Here is a 19,151-nt window from a genome sequence, read left to right on the forward strand (position 1 = left end):
TCAGGCGCTACCAGAAAAGTACCGAGCTGCTTATCCGCAAGCTGCCCTTCCAGCGCCTGGTGCGAGAGATCGCCCAGGACTTCAAGACAGACTTGCGCTTCCAGAGCTCGGCCGTCATGGTGCTGCAGGAGGCCAGCGAGGCTTACCTGGTGGGGCTCTTCGAGGACACCAATTTGTGCGCCATCCACGCCAAGAGGGTCACCATCATGCCCAAGGACATCCAGCTTGCCCGGCGTATCCGTGGCGAGCGTGCTTGAGTTCCTTGCCATTTTTTTTGCAAGGGGGAAAAAAAAACAGCCCTTATTAGGGCTAAAAATAACTGTCAAATTTGAAAGGAAAACAGTTGTCTGGCGTTTTGTACCTATTAGCTGTCGTTGACCTTTACCCAGCCAATAATATATTACATTAATAAGAATTTGGAAAAACACAGTTATAGTGTCTGTGTTTTGAGGTGGTTGTTTATATTGTACACAAAAGATTTGCACACAATGCAATGTATTCTGCATAGGAAATAAAAACTCTTCAAACAGTGCCTGTCTGCAGTAGCAGCACCATCAGCAGCAGCAGCAGCAGCAGCAGCAGCAGCATAAAGTTCACCATTAATACCCTGAGACCTAATCCTTACAAAAAAAAATATGTGTGTGTGTGTGTATATATGTGTATATATATATATATGCTGAAATAAGAGTGAGATGTTTGTAAGACGTTTTCCTGCTTAAAAACTTTAAATAATTTTGCACCTAAACTATACACACAATGTAATTGATAAATTTCTTTATTTATTTATTTATTTCCCCCGCTTCAAATACCATAAGAAATTTTTTAACCAGAATTTTACCTAACGGCAGAGGTGTGGCTATAGGAGGCAATGATTGCAACAACTGATACCTTCATGACTAGTATTGTTGGCCCTTAGAAGGGCCGATAAGGTGGTACAGTGCCACAGAAAGTGCCAGCGGTCCTGCTGGCATCTTCATTTCCGCTTTGGGGCTGCTTTCTTGGGCGACTTGCTCTTTGGGGCAACCTTCTTTGGCTTTGGAGCACGGGGTTTCTTCGTGGGAGGTTTGGACACCTTTTTTGCCTTTGAAGGTGCCTTCTTGGGCTTGGGGGTTGCAGCTGCTGCCTTTTTTTTCTTTTCTGCTGTAGGCGGAGTCTTCTTGACTGGTTTCTTGCCCACCGCTGCCTTCTTGGCTACGGATCGCTTCTTTTCCTTAGGGGCAGCTGCACCACGCTTGCCGCTTGGAGCCTTGGGCTGGTCCGGAGCACCGGTGGTCCCTGAAGCCAGCTTGAAGGAGCCAGACGCACCCTTGCCTTTGGTTTGGACAAGCTCGCCGCTAGCCACTGCTGCCTTCAAGTATTTCTTGATGAAAGGTGCCAGCTTTTCCGCATCTACTTTGTAGGTAGAGGCGACGTATTTCTTGATGGCTTGCAGTGATGAGCCGCCCCTTTCCTTGAGGCTCTTGATCGCAGAGGCCACCATTTCAGATGTGCGCGGGTGCGCGGGCTTGGCTCGTGGCTTCTTCGACGCAGCCTTGCCTTTCTTCGGGGAAGCTGCCTGTGATGGGGCAACAGCTGGTGCTGCAGTCGCTGCTGCGGTATCTGCCATGACGAGACTGATCCTACAGAATGCAAGAGCAAAGTGAAAATAAAATTTTTCTCTCTGCAAATATCTGGTTACCCAATTTTCTGGTTGCGGACGGTTCAGAAAATTCTCGATGCCTTGCTCACGTAGGGAGCAGCGCACTTTGGACAGCGAAAGTAATGTAGGGCTTCTTTAGCACTGATTTTTCAATGTTTTCTAAATGTCAGCAGTCTACGATGACATAATGGGCAGTTCCACTAATAGTGTAATTTTTTTATGGCAGCTGCACTGTTTAATTTGCACTGCGAGCTGTTTAAATTTACTGCTACACCAAACAGGGAACTTTTCATTTGCAGATGTTATTCAAGGAATCAATTACGTAATTTGTGCTGGAATCACTTGAAAATGGTTAAATTAACTTAGGTATACTTTAGTGTATAGTATGCTGAAAATGTGGAGATAATTTCATGAAGGCTGTTTACTGTGGAAGCACTAGCAAATCACCTTGTTCAGTGCCACCTGGAATGGCTTTCTTCGTGCACCTCCAAGGATGATGTGATTATTATTGTGAGTAAATTTTGTTTACATTTTCATTGTGTGAATAATAAAACTTTTAACTGTACACACAACAAGCATTTCACTTGGATCTGATGCATTCTCAAGAGTGCAGTTTCTGTTTAGCTTTTAAAACTGGCTGCCCTTCAATTCACTCAAGGTGCAGATGCAAGTTGCTGATGAAGTATTCCACACACATGCTACATTGGAGAAATATTTTAATAAAAATTAAAACTCTTGCAGGATTTCGAATAAAAACTATCCTATTTATCCCTTCTATGTTTTGGTACTGCGAAATTGAGAGAGGTAAGTAAGTTGTGAGGTTATTTTTACTTGCTTGCATGTGAGGTTAGCAGAGCAAAAATATTTTTGAAATTGCAGATACATGGTCACTTTATTTCGTTGCAAACATTTATAAGCTCGTAATCTTATTTAAAGTCTCCATACTTAATGCGTTTGGAAAACCTTCTTTCTCTCAATTTTACAATGGAACAAAATTTTACTTGTATGTGTACATTAATTCCATCTCTAAATGATGTAGGTTTACGCACCGAGATCAGGTACATTGTAGAGAGAAAAACACACGAGTACCTGCTTATTTTGAAGTTTTAATGAGTATATTAAAAAAAAAAAAAAAAAACGATAAAAATATAATTGAAAAAGTATATTATTCACGTATTTTTGAGGATGAGGGGAGGGGGTGTTTTTGTCCGATGGTCGTTTATCTTTAAAGAAATTTCCGTTGGACCTGTGCGTTCTTGCTCTGCCAATTCTCAAAAAATGAAATATTTTAAGTCGTCTTTTATGTGCTAACTTCATTATATTTGGCTGCATTCGCATTTTTATTAGTTTTGAAACATTCATGTCACGGAAAATAATCATAAACCAGGACAAAAACGTTTTGACTAAATGTTCTAGGTTGGTTGTAAAACATTTTCTTATTTTATTTCACATCGGAAACATCTGTTAAGTTGTAAGCTTTGTAATGAATGCGACAGTCACTTGTTCGCTGAAGTGTTTGTTTAAGAAATTAGTATTGTAAATTTGTTTATGGTCTTGTTAAATGAAATTTTAAGTGAAATCATTTGGGAAAACAGAGGCTACAGGAATTTTCAACACAACTTGATGACCGACGTTGTGACTAGTGTGGGAGTGTGTGCTCGTGTAAATATCAATTTTTCTTACTCCTCGTGCCGGTCAACAGGAAAACAGCGAGTGTGTTATCTCATCGCGGGCGTGTGATTGCGTGTGGTAAATTGTGCTAGGTTAATTACCGCAAAACTCCACTGTGTGCAAATATGTAGTGTGTCGCTGTATGCAAATATTTGGTATGTCTTTTTTTTTTTTTTTTTCAGGCAATACACACTTTGAATTTTACACAATTTCGATGCTGCAACCTAAGTGTATACATGCGAATAGGATTGCTTAAATGAAAAAGTAAAGTAGGAGGTAAGTGCAAATGTTTCCAGGAGGTTATGCACACACAATCTATTTTATGAATTAATAGTTATTATCTAAGAAAATGATAGAAGATTATAAATAATGTGTGCAGAATAATACAGAATTTGCATGTTACACAAAAAAAAAAAATATATATATTCCAAATATTGTTAGCAAAATGCACCTAGATTAGTGAGCTGGATTTTTTTTTTTTTTTTTTGTATTTTTGTTCTGTTGATCCCACGTGGAGTCAAGGCTCCGGGATATAGAACATGTATGTGCAGACAATTAATATTTACATGATGCAAGTTACCAAGAAAAAAAATTTCAAAAAAAAAAATACATAACATGTTACACAATTTAACTTTATGCAAAACATGAAGCAGCTGTTATCACAAGTCCATTCAACAAATTAACAGTTCAATTTCTCTATTATCAATCAAATTAAAGAATAGCTTCAGAGGGTAGGTAGGATATTCTAGAAGAATTTTTTTTACTGTTTTTTTTTTAATACTGGTAAATTGTTTTAGTTATTTTCTGTGATATTAAGTTGTAAAGTTTTACTCCCAAGTAATTTAGTCCATTTTCAAATCGCCTAGTGTTATGTTCAACTATCCTCAATTTACTAGCATTTCTGGTGTTATACCTATGTGCGAATATCTAAAAAAAAAAAAAAATAAAAAAAAAATTAATTTTTTTTTTCTTCTTTTTCTTAAGAATGAATAAAAAGTTTCTAGAACGTATTCATTTATGGCAGTCAGGACTTTAAGTTTTTTGAATTTTGGTCTGCAGTTAGATGATTTTTTATCTTTTGTTATTATTCTAATAGCTCCTTTTTTTTTTTTTTTTTTCCCAATGTTATATGGCAGAAAGAGTAGAGCTATGGCTACTGTGACATCATGCATTGATGGGAAGGTTATTGTTGGATAACAAAAATTTAGATGATATAATTTTTATTTTTTTCCATACACAACACATTGCAGGTACAATTTTACAGGTTACAGCTGTACCACCTCTAGTATTGCTGCCGACCATCCAACAAATGAGCACACTAAACAGGCATTGATGACATTGTTATCAACGTCTTTTTGAATCTCTCATTATTATACATAACTGCCCACTGAAACAGAGAAACTTCAAAATAGGTGTGTGTGTGTGTGTGTGTTTATATATATATATATATACATACATACATACATACATACATACATACATACATACATACATACATACATACATACATATACACTTATATATTTATTTTTTCACTTTGAATTTTGTATGAGGTATACACATGCAAAGATTCACAGCTGCTGGGTGGGTGAGTGAGTGAGTGAGTGAGTGAGTGATTGATTGATTGATTGATTGATTGATTGATTGATTGAGAGAGAGAGTGTGTGTGTGTGTGTGTGTGTGTTAGGGGGGGGGGGAAATGTGGTGATTGTGGGGGAAAAAAAATTGAAAATTGAAATTTTTAAAAAAAATTTTTTTTCTGTAGGGTGCAAAATAGTAGTGCCAACGGCACGTGGTGTTCCCAAGCGGTCACCCATCTAAGTACTAACCACGCTCGACGATGCTTTACTTCGGTGATCGGACGAGAACCGGTGTGTTCATCGTGATATGGCCGTTGGCAATGATATAGATGTTTTTTTTTTGCAGTTTGTATTTGCCACTCGAAATAGCTATACCAGGTGTGATTGTTACAAACATCAGGAGAAATCGTGTAATGAACACTCTTTTACTTCCCCCCCCCCCCCCTTCCCTCACACAACACCCACCACCCTCACCATCCCAACCACCAAAGCCCTCTTCAAAATACACTCTCACACACACACACACACACACACACAAACCCACACTCTATAACTGATGAACATTACCATAACTTCTTAAAGCCATTAGATAATATTTAACTCAAGAAAGGTATTGTGATATGTTTAAAGAAAGAAAGGTGAAACCTTTAACTTTACCAGCAGGTATTAGTATCACTGAGGTATCTTCTAGGTTGTAGCAGCAGTAGTAGTAATAATAATAAAATTAAATAAGGTAATAAAAAAGAAAAGTTATACATGTGATCAAATCATGAATGTATAAAACTGGAATGAATTTAAATTTTTTTTATTTTTCTTCATAGGCTGTTTTGAAATTGATGAGTAAGTGCCTCTTCTTTTAAATTTTTTTAATGCTGAACACTGTTACATAAAAGATGAATGTTTAGAAAATTAAAAAAAAAAAAAAAAAAAAAAAAAAAAGCTAGCGGCCCCCTCCCCCCCCCCCCAACCCAAACAAAAAAAAAAAAAACACCCTCCTTCAAAACATCACATAATCATCCAGCCAGCAGTGCAGACGAGAAATTTGCACTCGGGGCCGCCATTTTGACGATAAATTCTTGCATGGCACACCAAAGGTAGGAAAGAATTTAAAAAAATAAAAATAATGGGCGAGCACCCTCGCGTCTGCCTGTAGAAAATGAAGTTAAAAGTAACATAACCTAAAGACAGGCACACACTAGGGTGCTCCCAGGCGGTTGAGAAATTTTTTCCCGCCAAAAGACTTATATATATTATTTATTTTACTGTTTTTGGCAGGGGGCTATGTCGGTCTGTGTGCAAAGTAGTTCCTACTCCCGCCGCCAGGAGCGCGCGCGGTGGGTAGCGATGTTGTTTTTTCTGCTTTCATTTGTTTATTATTTAGAGGGTTAATGCTATGTAAATGTAGGCAAGTTTGGTTATGTGTCGGTAGTTGTGCGAGATTTAATTTCCGAAACGAAATTTGACTTTCATCGGCCTGCATTTCTCACTTATTCGGAAAATACATGTGTGTTTATGTATGTATAATAATCGAGTGATTTTGTAATAATTTGGAAGTTTTGTTTGCGTGTGCGATGTGGGGAAGAAAAGGTGTGCACACGAGTCCTAGGGCTATATTTTTTTTATTGCGAAATATTTACTTCATGTGGTGAAAAATTTTAAATTATTTGTGATGCAAGTGAAATTTTTTTTTTTCAGTTGGGTGATGTGTTTGTCCTCGTTTGTGTGCAAGGAAGCAAACATGCTGAAGGTAAGGGGCCATAAATGACACTTTAAAATATTAGTTTACCATTAATTTTGGTTAAATATTAAATTGCCATATAAGTAAAATCATGTCAACTGTTGTATTCCACCCAGTATAAGCTGTTAGTAATGGGTACTTAATATAAATAGAATAAATGTAAGCATTTTCGTCTGCATGAAAATTCACTTTTTTTTTTTGGATCCATTTGTACTGTGGGTAGTTAAATAGTACATTATGTTGTTTTTACTTCGAAGTACAAAACATCTTGTGCATGATTGCAAATTCAAACGCAGTTAAGCATAATATGAATTCGAATTATGTGTGTGTGTGTGTGTGTATATATATATATATATATTTTTTTTTTTTTTTTTTTTTTTACTGTGTCCAGTTTTAGCACAAATGGAATTATTTTCAAAGTGAATCGATGCAACTGGTCTTTGCCATTAATATTGATATATGATCTAACTAAATTAAATAGAAAGGATTTTTTTATTTATTTTTTTATATATATAAATATAAATATATTTGTAGCAATGTACTAATGACCACAGAAGTAAGCAAAAAAAAAATATATACATATCTCAGCCAGTAAACCATGCGTCTTAAAGACTTTTTTTAATGAAAATATTTCTGCCTTGGTTAAGCTTACATTTACTATCATAGGGATTGAGGGAATTGTAGAACAGCAGCAGAAGCATTTCCTTTCATGATCATGTTCTTGGTCCTGAAAAGGACCGTTTATGTAAGCATGTGCACACCAGACCTGCTCACTTGGAGCTGGTGTATTTGGTGACAGCCTTGGTGCCCTCGCTGACAGCGTGCTTGGCCAGCTCCCCGGGCAGCAGCAGTCTCACGGCCGTCTGTATCTCGCGGCTGGTGATGGTGGAGCGCTTGTTGTAGTGGGCGAGGCGGCTGGCCTCTGCCGCGATGCGCTCGAAACTGAATTTTTTTCGTGAAAAGTTTTCTTGGCTTCTTGTTGCGCGACCAATCGGAGCGCTCCGCGGCTCGTGATTGGTCACGCTCCGCGGAGGGACGTGTAACAAAAGTAATTTCCAGCGGCCGGGGCGCCACTTTCTCGTAAGTTGCGGACCAGTGTACAGCCTATAACTCAACATGTCTGGCAGAGGAAAAGGAGGAAAGGTTAAGGGGAAATCCAAGACTCGCCTCGGCAGTAGTGTTTGCGATCGCTCCAGTGTTCTTGCCTCGTTTCGGTGTTTGTGGTTTCAGTTCGCCATCGAAGTGGTGTTTTTTGTGTTCTGTATTCATTTGTGCACCTGCACAAACGTTTGTGAGTGTCGGCGCGGCGTCGTTTAATTTTAATCAGTGTTTCTGTTCACTTGTCATTATGTAAACAATCTTGGATACTTTCGATTAATCGATTGGGCCTGGACTCGCCTTTCGATTGTGTGGTCCCAATTATTATTTTTGTGGTCCCAATTATGTGGTCCCGATTTTCTGCACCATAAATTTGTGGTCCCAACTGGAAATGGACAGCGACGTGGTTCCTGCCTCTCCGAACGCCATTGTGGTGGACCATCAGTCTCTTGCGGCCCCGCCATCCTTGCCGCCGCCGCCTGTCATGCCTGGTAAGCACTGGGCCGCAGCGGGCGGGCACCGCTCCAACGTCATCTCGTCCTCCTCGGACTCGGAGGCTGACGTTCTCTCGGCCGAACCCTCTTCGCAAGGTGCTGCCGACCGCCGCAACAGCAAGTACAGCAAGGACGCTGCCAAGGCGATGGTTCGGCGCCAATACTTTGCGGGCCCTCGCCCTGATGGGGTTGGTGGCAGCACACCATCTTCTCGTGCCATCTCCCGGGCTGACACCAGGGAACACCGCCGCCAACAGCAGGCGGAGGTTCTCCACACGAAGCGGCAGGCGGATGCGCATGTGGCGGCCATCATTGACGCTGTCGCGGCGGGGGTGGAACGCCCCTGGTCGCATGGCCGCACGCCTTCCTGGCCTAATGATCTTCACCGCATTGACGCGGAGGAGGTGGCGGATGCTGGTGGGGGGCCCGCCTCCCGCTCTGCCTCCCAGCCGGACATCCATCTTATTCGGCAGGTCGAGGAGACCTGGCGTGGGCTGTCCTCAGGATCGCTGTCTGCCCCCCGACCGGTACCCACCGTTTCCAGCTGCCACACGCCTCGGAGTGCGGCGACGGTTACCACCACGTCCACTGTGATGACCACCACCTCGGTCGCCATCTGCGCCGTGTCGGGGGGCCGCCCGCCGGCCCTGCTTTCCCCTTTGGTTGCTGACGCTGATCCCCCATTTCAAGCCGTCGGGGCAGCGGAGCCCCATCTGGGCCTTTCTCCTGCCGACCCCCGGGCCCCACCTGATCCAGTGCCCCGCCGTCCAGCTGCCGGGGTGGTTGCGGCGCCACCGGTGTCTTCGTGCGCCACCTCTTCGGCTCCGCGCACCCCAGTGGTGCCCCCAGGTGGTCCGGCCTCTGCTGGGCCACGCGTCAAGCGTATTCCACCCATCGTTGTGGCCACCCGCCTCACCGCCGATGCACTGCGGGGCAACCGCGAGTTGCGCCGTAAACTTCAAGGGGACTTTACGGTGGACTACCTGCGGGGGTACCCACGGTACCACCCCACCTCTCTTCAAGACAGGGCGGTGCTCATGGAGTATTTCCGCACCCATGGGATCCAGTGCCATACTTTCCCGGTGGCAGGCCGCGCCAAACCGAAGTTAGTCCTGGCTGGTCTGCCCCCCACTGCCGCGGAGGCGTCGGTGTGGGAGGAGCTGGCTGAGGAGGGCGTCCGCCCGGACTCCCTCCGTCGCCTGACGCCGGACTGGGCGGCGGACCGCGGTGTAATCCGGTTCCTCCTTGTCTTTCCGGATGCCGCTCAGCTGGCGAAGGCCCGCGCCCTGAGACACCTGGCTGGGCTCCGCATTCAGTGGGAGGAGTTTCGGGGTGGATCCCGCCCCCTCCAATGCCACAACTGCCAGCGGTGGGGGCACCGGGTGGAGGACTGTGGCCACCCGTTCCGTTGCCTCCGCTGCGTCCGGCAGCATGCCCACGGCGCCTGCCCGAAGACCCCGGAGGAGCCGCCTTGCTGCGTCAACTGTGAGGGGCAGCATCCGGCCAACGCCCGCACCTGCCCCTCCTACTTGAAGTTCCTCGAGCAGCAGCTGCGGCGGAAGGGGCCTTCGCTTCAGCAGCTGCCACGGCCCCAGCCGCCACGCCACCACCTCCAGGACGCCGCTCCCTCCCGGCCATCCATGGCTGCCGTGCCTCCAGATGACTTTCCGTCCTTGCGCCCTCCATCCTCGTACCGTCCTCCGGGGACGCACTCCTATGCGGCGTCTGTTGCCGGTCCTCCGCTGTTTCTGGGGCCCACTCCTTTTGCGGCACAGCTTCCACTTACCCCTCAGGCCCCCTTCGCCACGCAAGGGCCCCGCCCCGTCCCTCTCCTTCCGGTCGCCCCGCCTGTAGTCTGGTCCTCGCATCGGCCGCCGGGATGGGGTGCAGGGTCTGTGTCGGTCCCCATGGCCTTTGAACCGGCTTCGGCCCCCCTTCCCCCTCTTCCCGAGAGGGGCCCACCTGCTGCTCCTTCCCAGGGGCTGCCCTCGGGTTCGAGGCTGTCTGACACCCGCCCGGTGGGCTCCCGGTCCCCGGGTCAGCCTGACCCGCCCTCCGAGGCCACCCCCCCACTGGCTGCCTCCTCACGGGCCTCCCTCCATTTGCCTCATTCTGACCTTCCCTCTCACTCGCCTTCCCCACTCCAGGGCCCGCCCCATTCTCACCCCACGGTAGGTCTCACCGGGCCGCAGCAGCCTCCCCCTCCACTCGAACATCCGCCTGGTCCGCCTCCATCCGCTTGCCCCGCCCGTTCTTCGGCCGGTGAGGCATCGCCTCGCAGCGCACCTTCCTTCCTTCCGTCTGCTTCCCTCTCCTCGTCTTCCCACATCCCCTTCTCGGCCTTCTTTGAGACTTACAACTGGCTACAGCACCTCCGTCTCCTCCCGTGGTTGCAGTTGTTTGCCACGGGCATCTACCACATCTCCCAAGCCTCTTCCCCTCTTCTTCAGGCGGAAATATTTTTCCGCACCGTCCTCGCCTTTTTGCAGGGTGTGTTCTCCGCCCCCCCTTAAACTGGTCCTCTGGAACGCCCATGGCGTTCGTTCCAAGCAGGCTGACTTCTTCCATTTCCTACATGCCCACCATCCTGACATTGTCTGTTTGACCGAGACTTGGCTGAAGCCCCAGCATCCTTTCTCCCCACCTGGGTATGCCACCATCCGTCGGGATAGGGATGCGCGGGGGGGCGGGGTTGCCCTCCTTGTCCGCGAATCCCTTCCCCATCACCCGCGCGCGCTCCCGCCGCTTCTAAATGTGGAGGCGGTGGCTGCCCGCCTCCGCCTCATCCCACACCCCCTCACTGTGTGCTCGGTCTACTTGCCCGAGCACGGCCCGTTCCCGGCCCGCGGCCTCCAGACGTTATTCCGCATGGATGCCCGGGTGGTGGTAGGGGGGGACTTCAATTGCCGGCATCGCGACTGGGGCTGCTTGTCCACGAGCAATCGGGGTATTCAGCTCCTTCGTGTCGTCCAGGGTTCCCCGGCACTCACCCTTCACTCACCCCCATCTTTCACGTTCATTCCGTGTCACATCCGGCAACGGCCGAGTGTCCTCGACTTGGTTATCACGGCGGGCCCGGTGGCCATGTCGGGGCTCTCGGCTCGCGCCGAGCTCACTTCCGATCATACACCGGTCATCGGTTTCGTGCGTGCGGCTTCCCGCCCTCCTCCTGTGTCCCCCACTTCCTTCGATTTCGCTCGTGCCGACTGGGCCGCCTATCGGGCACATCTGGACGGCACACTCAACCTTCATTTTCACATCTCCTCCCGGCAGCAGTTGGACGAGCACGTGTCCATCCTCACGGACTCGATCCTGGCTGCTGCACGGGCCTCCATTCCCTGTCGTCGCCCGCTCCTGCGGGGCGCGCCCTTCCCGCCGTCTCTGCGCCAGCTCATTTCGGCCCGCAATGCCGCTCTACGGCGCTGTCAGTATCGCCGGACGGGGGACCGCTGGCGGGAGTACGTGGATCTTCGGGCGCGCTGCCGGAGGCTCATCACCGAATGGCTGGCAGCGGAGCGGGTCCGACACATCCAGTCACTGTCATTCCGTTCCGGTTCCATCTTCCGCTATGCACGGGGCCTTCGTTCCACCTCGTCTGTCATGCCGCCTCTGGACGGGTGACCGCGGGGTTTGTGTGAGTCCCCTGCCCAGAAGGCGGAACTCCTGGCGGGCTTCTTCCATTCATCTTTTACCCCCACACTCCCGCCAGGGGTCACGTCGCTCCTCCCGGTCCACTATACCCCACCTCCCCCTCCACGACCTGGTGATATTCCCTTGACCACCCCAGGGGAAGTGTTCCGTGTCACCTCTCATCTCAAGCTTCGCTCTGCCCCTGGGCCCGACCACATCCATCCGCGGCTGGTCTTCTCCCTTTCCCGGAAGGCCACCGTGTTTCTCACCAAAATCATTAATGGCATCTTCCTCACGGGTCACTTCCCTACCTCGTGGCGGGCTGCGACCGTTGTGCCCATTCCAAAGTCGCGTGCAGATGCTCACCTTCCCGCGGGCTATAGGCCCATCAGCCTCCTGTCAGTCCTCTCTAAAGTGGCCGAGAGAATCATCCTCCGTAGGTTGGAGCTTCATCTCACCCCTCTCGGTCCCCTTCCTGCATTTCAGTTTGGTTTTCGGCGCGGGCTGTCGGCGCAACACGCCGTGGCGCGCGTCGTTGACCAAATCACCGAAGGCTTCACCTCCTTCCAGCACACTGGTGTTGTTCTGCTTGATCTGTCCAAGGCCTTTGATACCGTCAGCCATCACGCGCTCCTTCTGAAGCTGGCGTTTCAGGGCTTTCCTCCTGCTCTCATTCATCTTCTTTATAACTTTCTCTCACATCGCTCATTTCGTGTCCGTGTCGACCAATCTTTTTCGCAGTCCTGCCATGTTCCTGCCGGTGTCCCTCAGGGAGCGATCTTGTCGCCCCTGCTTTTTTCCCTCTACACTTCCGACATACCGGTCCCCCCCCATTGCACTCTCACCCTCTATGCAGATGACACTGCCATCTCCACCTCATCTCGCCTTGTTTCCGACATTCCCGCCCGCCTCACGGCGGCGGTGTCACTCATCTCCTCATACTATCACTCTTGGGGAATCCGGGCGAATGCCGGCAAGTCCCGGGCGACCCTCTTCACCCGCCGTTTCCCTCGCCCCCCGCCCGCCGTGGTGTCCCAGGGGGTGCCGATACCCTGGTCCCCGTCGGTGGTGTACCTGGGTGTCCGCCTGGACTCTGGTTTGCGGTGGGGTGCGCATCTCGCTGATTCCGTTTCGTCGGCCCGGCGTGCCCTCTTTGCCCTGGCGCCTATCCTCAGGCCGACTTGTCCTCTTCCCTCTTCCGATCGTGTCACACTTTTTCGTCTCTACGTCCTTTCCATTCTGCTGTATTGTTCCCCTGTGTGGGCGCACGCCTCCCCCACAGCCTTCCGCCCACTCCTCGTCTTTTTTCACTCTTCCCTTCGCATGTTGCTCGGCCGCCCCCGGTGGACCCCCATTCCTGCCCTTCTGGATGCCACCTCCCTCCCGCCGCTCACCCTTCTGATCGCAACTCAGGCCGATCGTTTTTACCGCTCCATCCGTCGCTCCCGCCTTCCCATTGTGGCTGCCATTGCCGCCTACGACCCCACCCTCCCTTACCCGCACCGTCGTCTCCTGGACTACCAGGCCCACCGGCCGCCCTAGTTGGCGTCCCCGGCCGCCCCTCCCGTGTGTCTCCCATGCGTGGTTTCTAGCTGCCGTGTGGCCCCCGGGGCGAACATTAACCCGGTGACAGTGCGTGTGTTCTGGTGAACCTGCCGGCCCCCTGGCAATGGTAGTGGTGTTTTGTGTATTCGTCGGATGCATTCATTTCTGGGGTTTTTTAGGCTAGTTTTCCCCAGTATCCGCCCTTCATCTCGTTGGTGGTGCTCGGTTCCCTTTTTTGACTTTATCCCTGATTACACTGGAAGAAACAAGACGTTTGGGACAGTGTTCGTGGTGTTTTGTGTTCGTCTGTTGTATCAGTTTGTGTGTATGTTGTTCCATATGTAAGCGCCCCGGCGCCTTCCTGTACAATACAAATAAAAAGCATTTAAAATTCAAATTCAAATTCCAAGACTCGCTCCAGCAGGGCAGGACTTCAGTTCCCAGTGGGGCGCATCCACAGGCTGCTGCGCAAAGGCAACTACGCAGAGCGTGTCGGGGCAGGCGCCCCGGTCTACTTGGCCGCGGTGATGGAGTACCTGGCCGCCGAGGTGCTGGAGCTGGCGGGCAATGCTGCGCGCGACAACAAGAAGACCAGGATCATCCCGCGTCACCTTCAGCTGGCCATTCGCAACGACGAGGAGCTCAATAAGCTCCTGTCAGGCGTGACCATTGCCCAGGGTGGCGTTCTGCCCAACATTCAGGCAGTGCTGCTGCCCAAGAAAACCGAGAAGAAAGCCTAAGCCCCTTGTTTGCTTCTCAGGTTTGAAAAAAAAAAAAAAACGGTCCTTCTCAGGACCAAAAAACATAATTCGTTGAAAAGGAACTGTTTGCTGTTAATCTCTGATGAAATAATGTCCTATGAAACCTGTTGTTTGGAACACAAACTTCACACTGTAACACATGATTGTTTAAAAGCTACGCAGCTATTCGCATGCACGTGCGCGCGCGCGCACACACACACACACACACACACACACAAACACAAACACAACAGCAGCAGCAGCAGCAGCAGCAGCAGCTGTGATTCTTTGCATGTTTCAAAGTGAAAAAAAAATATATATATATATATATGTATGTATGTATGTATATAAATAAATAAAAAAAACACACACACACACACACTTGTTTTGAAGTTTCTTTTTGTTTCAACATGTTTCAGTGGGCAGTTATGTATAGTAATGAGAGAATTAAAAAGATGTTGATAACAATGTGAACACAAATAAATAGTTTCCTTGTGTATTACTTGGTGTACCTAAGTATGAATCAGTGCACATTGCCTTTAAGCAATGTTATGCGGTTGAACAGATAGTTGCAGAAGTTGCTAGAAATATTGAAAAATTTCCTTCTGCGAAGCTAGCTTGAATTAAAGTCTTGCTCTCTCAACATTCACTGCATGCACATTGTAATGTAAGTTATGTCAACCTGGTTATTCACGTACTGTTAACTCCATGGCATGGCTGTTGAAACTGCTACCTCTGCACCATGTAAAAGCACTTTTTCATATGTGTGTTTGCCTAGCCAAGGTTTTTGTACGCCTACTAGTTGTGGGATTTATTTTTTTTATTTTTTCCCCCCTCCTTTATGAGTGTTGTGTTTGCATGGTGAAACAGTAACTGCAACCTTCCTTGAATCTGTATGATGGCCCTGAAAAGGGCCGTTTTGTAAGGTGTGGCACAGCTGGCCTACCCTCCGAAGCCGTACAGAGTGCGGCCCTGCCTCTTCAAGGCGTACACGACGTCCATTGCGGTGACGGTCTTTCTCTTGGCGTGCTCTGTGTAGGTGACAGCATCGCGGATCACGTTTTCCAGGAACACTTTGAGCACGCCTCGTGTCTCCTCGTAGATGAGGCCCGAGATGCGCTTCACTCCACCGCGCCTGGCCAGCCTACGAATGGCCGGCTTGGTGATGCCCTGGATGTTGTCACGCAGCACCTTCCTGTGACGCTTAGCGCCACCTTTCCCCAGACCTTTTCCGCCCTTTCCGCGCCCGGTCATGTTTGCGTGCTCCTGTTTCAGCTGGGAATGTGCTGCTCGGCCGCCGCCGCTTTTCATCACTGGGGCGAAGCCCCTCAGCGCGGGGGAGGTACAAGCCTTTTGAGGGGCTCTTGTCCTCCCTTTTTGGCATCATACAGTGGCGTGAGGGTGAGAGAGGGAAAGGCCCCCTCCTCCTCTCGTCTGTCAATTGTCTTTCTGAGCCTGCAGCGCAAACCCAGCCGTCATCTCGAAGGAGAGGAGTGTTGCCACTCCTCTCCTTGGTACCCTTTTGATTAACCCCCCCTCCCTGCCCACTAAGGGAGAGAGTGTAGGCAGGCGTCCCCCACCTGCCTCGTTCCCTGTCTAGTTAATTAAAATAAATTTTGAATATAGTGGGTCTTAATGATCAGAATTGTCTGAAAATTATTATAGTTAAGCCAAAAAATGGGTGCATTAAGTGCCTAAGTTACGCTAATCGGCCGCAGAAGCGCGGCCCTAACTCCAGGAAGGTGCTGCATGAAGTCTGGTTGGATAAACGAAGGCGGTGCTTCGAGTTGTTAGGTTTGGATATTGGCTCTAGCCAATACACAGCCTGATTTTGAGGGTATGTTAGATTTAATGTAATTCATTTAGTAATTATTAGGAATATTATTTATTTATTTTCTGCCTGAATGTGGTGTAGTCTTGACTTTATGTGTGAGTTTAAATTTTGTATAAATAAATCGAGCTGTGCGGGAGCGAAGTCGGTGCTTCGCTCTGGTTGGCTGGATCGGCTCTGGCCGGGAATTCTCTTGACGGTCCGGGACCGAGAATAGTATTTACTTGTGAGCTGTGGCGCAAAGAGAGAGTTTGCCTTGAGCCTTGGCCGAGGACGGACGTACGGAGAGGAGCTCCGCGCCTAAAGCTGTGTGTAGCACTTCACAGTGCTACCCAGTGTTTTCCTGAAAGGTAGCCTGTGCACCCAGAGTGCGCAGGCAGGTAGAGTGTAACGGTACCAGGTAAAGGTAGTATTAACGACCAACGAGCTCTGAGACACCCGGGGAGTTAGATCCCCTTCAGCCTAGCCTGAACCCGGCTAACTTAGCCCCGGGGGACGGTCAGTGGGTGCTCACGAGTGTGAGGCTGACGCGACTTAAAGACATAATGACAGAGATGGACGACTCAATGCCCTCCCCTCAGGAGGACGCAACCGATGGCGACTGGCAGACAGTCGCCACGAAAAAGGCGAAGAGGTCGCACCACGAGATGGCGGCCTCTTCCTCAACCGAGCAGGCGGGCCCCGCCCCCCCCAACCAACAGCCACCTGCGGCAGCGCCCAAGGCCCATCGCGTCAAGCCACTCTTCGTGTTCCTTGACCAGGGGCACCAGTACCCGCGAGTGTACCATACACTCAAGAATGCCCTCACCGAGCGCTTCACATGCACAAATCGCGGGAAGGACGAAATAATGGTCCACACCGCCACCATCGCGGACTACACGCGCGCAGTTAAGGCCCTTCAGGCCATTGGTGCGCAGCACTCGGTACTTCTGCAACAGCACGAAGTACCGAAAAAATTCGTACTGCGCGGCGTACACCGTCACACACCAACGGACTTCCTACAAGAGGAGTTCGCCGCACTGAACCTGCCCGTCCAGAACCACTGGTTCCTGGAGAACAGGCGGAGACGGGAGAAGTGCGACGCCCTCGTCATTGAGGTGCCGCAGTCGTGCGACTCAGCGACCATTCAGGCTCTGCGCGAATTCGCTGGAATGCGGATTCGCGTGGACGACTACAGGCGACCGAAGGGCCCTGCGCAGTGCAGCAACTGCCAACGTTTCAACCACGTGGGCAAAGGCTGCAGTGCAGCACCAGTCTGCAGGTGGTGCAGTGGCTCGCACTGCGCCACCGAATGCCCGCACGGGGGCCAGCAGGAGCACAAAAAGTGTGCTCACTGCGAGGAACCGCACTGCGCCAATTTCAAGGGGTGCAGTGCGTACAAGAAGGAGACACGGAGGCACCTTCCCCCCCAAGAACGAAAGAAGCGGGAGCTACAATCCCGCCGCGACATGCGCGACAACACGCGCGCCACCAACCAGCCCCAGCCTCAACAGCAGACACCACAGGGACATCACGCCCCCCCAAGACACAACCCCTGGGGCCCACCGCCGCCGTGCTTCGGCGACTACCTGGCGCATGCCAGCGGGAGCCGGTATGCGCCCCTGCAGCAGCACTGGGAGCCCAGCCACAATGAGCTGGACTACCCAGTCCTTGCAAACAACCCGTGGCAGAAGAAGAATGGGTTCAAGAAGAACCCCACCGGCCACAAAAATGGCCAAGGAAAGCCCCCGCGCCCCGCCCAGGACAGGCCCCGACAGCCCGCCCAGGACAAGCTGACAGCCACCAAGCCAGCTCCCACACCGGCGAAGAGAACGCCAGCCCCCGCCCAGCCGCAGGCCGCACCCGTGGCAGCAATGGCAGTCGATGCAGCACCAGAGCTGCCAACTGCCCAGCAGACTCCGTCCACCAGCGCCCAGGCACCGCAGCTTGCGGACATCCAGGCGGTCATCCGCTCCCACGAGGCCATCATAGGCAACGCCCAACTGCAGAGTGCCATCGGCCCTCTGTGCCAGCTTCTAGTCATCTGGCTAGACACGTCCAAATCCATGGCAGACAAAATAGGTGCCACCATGGATTGCGTGTGTGCGCTTGCTGGGGTCGTTGTCGATGACCTACAATAATTCGGCACCGAATTGCAGCACACACGCAGCCACTAGTCTTAAGTTACATTCCCTCCTCTTCTGGAATGCACGCGGCATTAAAAATAAACTACCGGAATTTATCAACCACCTGGATAAACATAAAATAAAAATAGCTGCGATAAACGAAACGCATCTGACTCCGACAGACAGGCTGACAATATTAAATTATGTCATTTATAGGCGCGATCGAGACGCACGAGGCGGTGGAGTAGCCCTTGCTGTACACACTAGTGTACAACACACTGCCTGCCAGCTCCCTGATTTCCAACAACTGGAGGCTATAGGAATTAATTTAAACATAAATCGGCAACAAATTAAATTAATTGCAATGTACGCCCCACCAGGCAGGTCCCTCAGCGAGGCAGACCTGGATACTTTATATGGAGCGGCCCCGAGCTTCCTTGCTGTAGGCGATATCAATGCCAAACACATAGAGTGGAACTGCAGGCGCGCTACAGCGAACGGCAGACTACTCTACACTCACCAACTCAACAAAAACTATACTGTACATGCTCCCTCAGAGCCCACACATGACTCTGGTCGACTGAACGACATGCCTGATATATTAGATATCGCCCTGAACAAACGTGTCAACACGGGATTCGAACTCGAGGTTGTACACGACATGTCATCGGATCATTTCCCTGTTCATTTAAAATTTGATGACGCAAATATAGACTCCAACCAGCCACGAAAAATCAGGGACTATAAAAACGCGGACTGGCAACAATTTAAAAACTATTTAACAGTAAATCTCCCCGACGCGGCCGAAATAACTATTGAAAACAGCGACAATTTAAATTCCGCGATATTAGACCTAACAGAAAAAATCCAGGATGGTATTAGCCAGTGCATCCCAGAAAAGGAGGTTAGGTTAGCACACGACGAGCTGCCAGAATACATCCGCAGCTTGATTTCACAAAAAAATCGACTGCGGCGTGAATACACACGGCGTCGTACACAAGAGACGAAACGCCGAATAAATGAACTACAAACAATCATTTCAGACGAAATCTCACTCTGGCGAGGCAGCCAGTGGGAAAC

General features: G+C 49.6%; 1 long non-coding RNA gene and 1 other non-coding gene across 2 annotated transcripts; one reads left to right on the plus strand and one right to left on the minus strand.

Annotated features, from left to right (window-relative positions):
* The first annotated feature begins 3,311 nt into the window (after positions 1 to 3,311).
* On the plus strand, positions 3,312 to 14,170 carry LOC134535625 (uncharacterized). The gene is made up of 4 exons (XR_010075663.1): positions 3,312 to 3,388; positions 3,493 to 3,586; positions 6,586 to 6,637; positions 13,856 to 14,170. It is a non-coding gene; the product is annotated as an uncharacterized LOC134535625 (long non-coding RNA).
* Positions 5,091 to 5,209, minus strand: LOC134536371 (5S ribosomal RNA). Its single transcript, XR_010075785.1, has one exon. It is a non-coding gene; the product is annotated as a 5S ribosomal RNA (ribosomal RNA).
* Positions 14,171 to 19,151: the final 4,981 nt, after the last annotated feature.

The sequence above is a fragment of the Bacillus rossius genome, chromosome 10 (assembly GCF_032445375.1).
Source record: "Bacillus rossius redtenbacheri isolate Brsri chromosome 10, Brsri_v3, whole genome shotgun sequence".
Taxonomy (NCBI): domain Eukaryota; kingdom Metazoa; phylum Arthropoda; class Insecta; order Phasmatodea; family Bacillidae; genus Bacillus; species Bacillus rossius.